We start from the raw sequence: 5,894 nt of genomic DNA, 5'->3' as shown, positions 1-5,894 counted from the left end.
TCGTTTTCGGTCCCAAGGCAGAGTAAAATTTTAAAATTTTGTATCATAAATCGAACTAGTCGAATCGAACCGGATCGGACCGACCCTTTTCTTTTTCTTCCTTCTTCTCCCTTGTGCGCCCGACCTTCCCTCCTTCCCTTCCTGTTTTCTCTCTCCTCCCTCACCCCCAGGCCACGCTGCCGCCTCCTCAGCCACCCCACCTCGCTGGCGTGCCGCCCCACCACCTCCCCACGACTAGCCGACGCTCCAGGCAGTCGAAAAAAGCGCTCGAAGACCACCCGACGCGCGCGCGCCGTTTAGACTTCCCTGTCGAAATCCGGTCGATCTGGCCACCGATTGGGCCGGGTCTTATGACAAACAACATCTATACCTTAAGAGCTTTCCATAGACACCATGAACACTAAAATCCATCAAGCGGTTTGTCCAATTTTTGTTCGGGAAGTTTTAGCCCATTTTGACTTTCGGGCTAGATTTCTCACAAACCGTGAACCCCATGAGAAAACCGAGAGTACCAGAGCGCTCCACTAATCGAGAGCTTCGCGGCAATATAAATTTCAAAATTTTCCGACACCGTTTTTCGGTGGGTCCTACGGAACTTTGTTGTTTTTTTTCGAGCATTAAATGAGCTTAGAAAATTCTGTAAAAATTTTATACTAACCCCCGTGTTGTGAGCTTCGTGTAGGTACCTTCGACAGTTGTCTGAGTCTGTGAATTTCCGACCAGACAGACCGGCTACCGAAAAAGTTTTGAAATTGGATCGGAATTTTGGCTACCCAATCGTTGTCAGATGCCCCGAGCGCATTCCCGAGATCGAAATAGGCATAGGTAAACCCGAACCTTACTTTTTCGTAATTTTCTTGTGCTTAAATGGGATTCAAAATCCAATAAAATATTCGTGGTAGCTCAAAAAATTATGATTCTTTTTGAATTAGCCTAATAATATTGCTAAGGACCGCAGGGCAAAGTTTTAGAGTTTTTAGAGTTTATTTGGGTAGTTTTTGCAAAAATGGTCAATTAGAATGACTAAACTGTAAATTTACATTGTAACACCCCTGATTTTTTTATATATTATTATTGGGCTTCGTGTAGGTATCCTCAATTCGCGGAAATTCGACAGTTGTCCGGATCTGTGAATTTCGGCATGCAGACCGACTACGGAAAAGTCTCGGGTGGGCCGAGGTTTTGGCTAGCCCCCATTGTCGACGCCCCGGCGTCCCCGAAGTCGGAATCGGCAAAGGTAAACCCGAACCTAGTTTTTACGTAATTTTCTAGTGCTTAAATAGGATTAAAAATCCATAAAATATTCGTGGTAGCTTAGAAAATTACGATTCTTTTTGCAATAGCTTAGTAATATTGCTAAGGACCGCGGGGCAAAGTTTTATAATTTTTAGAGCTTGTTTGGGCAGTTTTTGCAAAAATGATCAATAATAAGGACTAAATTGAAATTTTGCGTATTGTGATGGATGATTGATTTGATGGGCCCAGGAGGGGCTGTGTGATATGATTGAACTGTTGATGTATGGATTGTGAGCATAGAAGTGCGTTTTTAGCCCTTTTGCAGGTTGGGTAGGTCCTAGGTATAGGCGAGACTCTGCCGGATTTTCGGCACGACTTAGGACGTATTGGTCTTTTTCTTTGTTTGTATTGAGTCAGATTTATTAAATGATTGTAATAAAATTGTCAGGTGAGCATGGACAGCTTTCTTCCTCCGCCCAGCCGCCACAGTAATTTGTCGTCAAGTTTGTGAGTAAAATATTAATTTTAATTGTAATTTCGATATTATTATATGTTCAGCATGCCCATGCATCACTTATATGCATATATTTATGTAGTTAAACTCTAGGCAAGATTTATGTTGCATTCATAACTGTTGATGTGCCATGAATGTTGTTGTGGTAATTTGGAGCGAGCAGCGTTGGCGTGCGTGTGATGTGGTGTGGACTATGGATAGGACGGGGTAGTCACGGCTTGAGTAATTCGCTGGGACCCGTTCCTTCGAGGGGTAGTCACGGCTTGAGTAATTCGCTGGGACCCTCGATTTGGTTATTAAGTGGAAGTCCGAGCTTGAGTAATTCGCTGGCACCAGGTTGGATTTAAGAGAGCTGTATAGGGGATCAGCTCCCATATGTTATGATTGATACTACAGGGTGTGTGAGTGCTCCAAATTACCTTTTTGATGTTATGATGTAAAAATGTTGTTAATGTTGCATTTCACTCTACAGGGTGCATTAGTTCTAGATAGTTATAGAGATTATGGTTAAAATTGATATTTTACTCTCTGAGTCGAACGCTCACTCCTGTTCAATATTTTTTCAGGCTACAGGAGGATTTTATTTTGGTTAACCTGCTTTTCTCCCTCGCAGGTCAATTATTACTGTTTGTATAAACTTGTTAAATCTTAGAATTTCCGCATGTGTTAGAAATGTTATTTGATTTGGGTCTGTAAACTAAATTATTATTTTGGGACTCAGAAACTTAATATGCTATGCATGTTGATGGATTGGATGAGGGAGCTGAGCTCCCATTTATTATTATGTTGATGATTATGTGGAGGGTGAGCTGAGCTCCCCAATGGATTGTTTATTGTGTTTACAGGTCGGGTGAGTCGAAAACTCCCCGTTGGTAAGTCCATTTTATGGCCGGACTCTGTCCGTTTGTTTTTTTGATATTGGGCCCAAATGGGCCTTAGAGTTGGGTTAATGAACAGTTAGGCTTACTACGGGCCTCGGGGCTTTAGGTGGCCTGTGTCCTAGTCTGGGTCCGGCCCATAGGTTGGGTCGTGACAAATGTGGTATCAGAGCTTAGGCTCCAGATTCATAGGGAAAAATCATCTAAGTGTTGGGAAGAGTCTACTAGGAGTCACATGCGGAGTATAGGATTCTGTTTCGTCTTTTCCTGTAATTCTTTGTTTCTAGATTCTACGTTATACCTCGGGAAATATAAGATTACCTCAGTTAGTGTCTTGATTTTCATGGAGTACATAGAAATGTGAAATAGAGTTAGTAGACGTGTGAGGTCTATCATGAGGATACGTACTCCAATAAATGTTATATTTTTGTCAGTATGGGTTTAAATGGTGTGCCCATTTCGTGTAAGGCACGAGTACATAAAAGTGAGTCTTAAAAGAACAGTTGACCTAGATAAGGATGAGTATACCACTCTTGGCAACATCAGTAGATGACCCAGTCAGAATAAGTTTGTGATAATAGAAGATTCATGAGAGATAAGAAATTAGGAGACCTAGTCTGTCAGGACGTATCGTAGTAACTATACAATGTTCTCGATGTCTGCTCTGTAAGCTGCAGATTACAGTACCGATATGAGATTATTGTGTAGAGCTGCGTGCATCTCCATGGTGCTCCATAATGAGGGTGTTTGAGATGGCTTCTGTTTTGGTACAGTTATGCCAGAACGGAGTTCTGTATTTGCAGAGGAGTTGGGAACTCTTGGTTAAGAGTCTAGAGTTAGAATATTGAAAGGTTACAGTTGGGTGATAACTAGAGTCAGTGACTCAGTTACCCCAGCATGAGCTAGAGTTACATCAAGAGTTGCCATCAGACCAGAGGTTTCGGACTAGTTGCAAAGTAAAGGTGACACTTATAGAGTGAGAATAGTATACCTTGTGTGTATCAGTATGGAATAAAGTACAACTCTACTACCTAGAGAAGGTCGAAACTATGAATTGATGATTTATAGAGCTATGATATGATAAAAGAGTCATTAACTTGACATGGTTCTGGCAAGGTGGTAGATGTAGTACCTTTGTTGCAGCAAGTTAGGATATAGTCCTATCTTTTCAGAATGGATCGAAGGTTATTACTGATAATGATGACTTATGGAATAGTGTCCCAGATGGGACTGTAGAGTGTGGTAGAGAGTAGTTGGCTCGGGTATCCTGGAGAGGATACAAGTTCCATTATAGGAATCATATATAATCAGATCATGATGGATGTAAATCCTTTGAATTGGATGACAGGTTTGTGTGCCCGGAATCTTAAGTTTTGGCTAGTTGAGTAAACATGGAAAATAATAATAATAATAATAATAATAAAATTACTGCAAAATTAGTTCTCGAGGTAGTAAGGGTATTATGTAAGCTAAAGGATAAGAATAGAGATCATACAATAAAAGTATGACTGTAATTTGCTGAGTTCCTTTCTAATTTCAAATTATTCAAAACAATAGTATAATCTAATTATAATAGTGTTAAGAGTAATAAATTAGCGAAGATAAATCACAGAAGGCCAATGGATAAAGAAAGTGCAGAATGAAAGTTTGGACAATTGATTGCAGATGCAATATAATCTAAATGCTAGTGGAAGTACTAGCTAGAGTGGTCAAAGGACCAAATCGAGTAGCAGGACATATGATAACGCGATAGAGACTCTGAAGATATAGTTAGCAAATCTTTGCTATTATGTTAGGAAAAAGAATAGAACCAGGGATAGAATAGTCAAGTTCTATTTTGGGTAAGACAAAGGAAATAAATGAAAGGACAACCTAAAGAGCGCATAATAAAAGCAACAAAGTTAAGATATAGGATAGGCTAAGTGTTATTCTTGGCAAGGAGAATGACAAGGATGGAAAACCCAAAATGGGACCACATTAGTGAGAAAAGTGATGGAGGTATGGAATACAATAATAATGAGTAAATGTTAAAAGGTGTGCGATGGTATTGCGGACTACCTAAATAGGTAGAGAAAGAGAAGTTAGTAAGCAGTAAGTTGAATAAAAGTCAGTCTAAGGGATCAAATAGGTATGATGAGAGGAAAAGAATGATAGATAATGACACATAGGTTTTAGGTTAGACTTTTGAGATAGTGAGAAGGTAGTTAGAGGTTCGTTATGAATGTCAGCAAACATTTTTAGTGTGATCAACGAATCACTTTGTAGTGAAGCAATAACGACAGGACAATAGTAGGGGTAGAACGAAAAGTGACAAGTCCGGATGGTTATAAATCACTAGAAAGTTCAAGGATCAAATTAATGACCCTAGATAAGGGTGGAATTAGTGTTGGAAGAATTTATTAGTGAGAGAAATCTTTCAGGAATCAACAAAAGTTAAGGGCACAATAAAAACGATGATAGATATGAATCATAGGTCGAGTATAAGTAAAGTTAATAAATTATAAAATATTATGTCAAGAAGGAAAATGGTACGGTAAAGGGTTCATGCAGATGATACCTTATAGGTAGAGCATAATTGTGCTAGGAGATGATGAAATTTGGAGAGAAAGACCAAGAAACTTAGGTGAAACGTTATAATATGACAATCGGGTGTAGTTGAATATAAGAGGATATTTTCTTTCTTTTCAAGTTTAGCTTGTGCTTTTGGTTCTAGAAGGTTATATAAGGAACAGAAACTGAGTCAAGGAGACCTAGTTATTGAGATTTTGATAGGCACCAATTCATATACAATTTCCTGATATGAGAATGACAGTAAGTGCATACCTAGTGTTAAGTATGAAAGGACGATCAGAGTAATGACAGGAGTTAAATTGAGTTAGCTACTAAGGCTTGCGACTGTTTTAAACTATGAGCTAGATGAAGTACTATTTATGGATGAGTTTCAATAGATGAAATTGTTGCTGATGGGTAATTTGAGGTTGAAGTTTAGAAAGCTATGGGCAGTATATATGATTATATTAAGGAGAATGAACACGTGAAGTATCTTGTTTGGAATTAAGGCATGACACATATTTCCTACAGCCGTGTTAGTTCAGATGGAACTTATAGTTTATGGGGCTCATATTCATCCAGGATAAGCAATTTCTTACTAAGGCTGGTAGGGAATGATAATGTTCTGATAGTTAAGTTGGAAAAAAAAGGGGATACAAGAAAAAAATTCTCTATGGGTAATTATAAGTGTTACATAAGGTGAAGGATGTGCTGGT

The sequence above is a fragment of the Hevea brasiliensis genome, chromosome 8 (genome assembly GCF_030052815.1).
Source record: "Hevea brasiliensis isolate MT/VB/25A 57/8 chromosome 8, ASM3005281v1, whole genome shotgun sequence".
Lineage (NCBI taxonomy): Eukaryota > Viridiplantae > Streptophyta > Magnoliopsida > Malpighiales > Euphorbiaceae > Hevea > Hevea brasiliensis.
This window is presented reverse-complemented; position numbering follows the sequence as displayed.